This window comes from Sinocyclocheilus rhinocerous, unplaced genomic scaffold, assembly GCF_001515625.1.
Source record: "Sinocyclocheilus rhinocerous isolate Xijiao unplaced genomic scaffold, SAMN03320098_v1.1 scaffold88, whole genome shotgun sequence".
Classification (NCBI taxonomy): Eukaryota; Metazoa; Chordata; class Actinopteri; order Cypriniformes; family Cyprinidae; genus Sinocyclocheilus; species Sinocyclocheilus rhinocerous.
In genome coordinates this window covers 558,217-559,552 of record NW_015652292.1, presented here as the reverse complement: position 1 = coordinate 559,552, position 1,336 = coordinate 558,217, and the positions used below count along the sequence as shown (strand labels likewise).

General features: G+C 37.8%; 1 protein-coding gene across 2 annotated transcripts in view; it reads right to left on the bottom strand.

Annotated features, from left to right (window-relative positions):
* The window catches only part of LOC107714456 (CLOCK-interacting pacemaker-like), a 13,066-nt gene that overhangs the window by 8,348 nt on the left and 3,382 nt on the right, over positions 1 to 1,336 (bottom strand). The gene's annotated exons all lie outside the window — the stretch shown is intronic.

Genomic DNA, 1,336 nt, shown 5'->3' with positions numbered 1-1,336 from the left:
TTTTTTTCTAAAAGTGTGCATCATCTTTTGAGTCAAATTCTTGCATTTGTGCTGTTACCAAGCAAATGAAATCAGTATCAACCGAATTCATCTTTGCAATGCAGAGAAAACACAGAAGCTGCATCTGAAGTGGCATTTAGATGCATTTATACACGGTTTAATGCAGCTCAGAGGGACATAGGATACTTTAACCTGCAGTCACAAATGCATAAATAATGTTTTGATATTTTAAACATAAAACATTCAAAACTGATGTTTGAAATTATTAAAAAAATTAAAAGATACTTTAAATGTGAAGTTAAAACCGCCAGCAGGTGGCAGCAAGTCACAGTTAATAAGTGAGTCATTGCGATTTAACCGAATCATTTAAACGGTTGATTCATTCAGGAACGAAACACCATCATGTTGCTCAGAGACGCAAAACAGTGCTGTGGCTTTGTTTGGAATGATTTTTGTTGGCGAAATAGAACAAAAGCAGGCAATATGGGGTCTAAAACGTAAGTCTCTTAATGCTTTTAGCTGTTTTTAAATGTGCTTTAGAAATAAACTTGAACTTGAACTAATCACTTTTGGAGAAAAAAACGGCATTCTTCGTGTGATATTAACTATATGAAATGCAAGCAGCGTACGCTATTCTGTGTCAGAGCGTCTCTCACATGTTCCGCCATGTGCTTCACGTCCGCACTTGTTTCGCGCTTGTTTACATCAGAGTGCGCACGCTCTTTCATGCAGCATGCAGCAGTGTTGTGCATTTTGACCAGTTTATGGGAGAAGTATTCTTAAAATGCATTCAAAATTCGGAATAATTTGTAATATATAATTATTCACGGTATTTAGAAGTGCCCACGATAACAATATTGTGCATATTCATTACCGTGATATATCGCATTACCGAATACCGGCACAAGTCTAGCCACGACACAAGGATACGTTTTTCTACGTGTATTTACGCTTTGATTTGAATGAAAACAGCTCATCTGTGCAGCGCGGCTGACACATAAGAGCGTACGCTGCTTGCGTTCAGCGGATATTCTCCAAAATAGCGCTATGGTGATGCGGAGAGACACAGAGGAGATGAATTGTTGAATAAAGTCGTTATTTTTGTTTTCTTCGCATACAAAAAGTATTCTCGTCGCTTCATAACGTTACGGTTGAACCACTGATGGCAGATGGACTATTCTGACGATGTCTTTCATACTTTTCTGGACCTTGACAGTGTAATTTACTTGGCAGTCAATGGGACAGTCACAAGCCACCTGGTTTTCATCCAAAATATCTTAAATTGTGTTCCGCATATATTCATGACTTTTAAGGGTTTGGATTACACTGAAAAAAA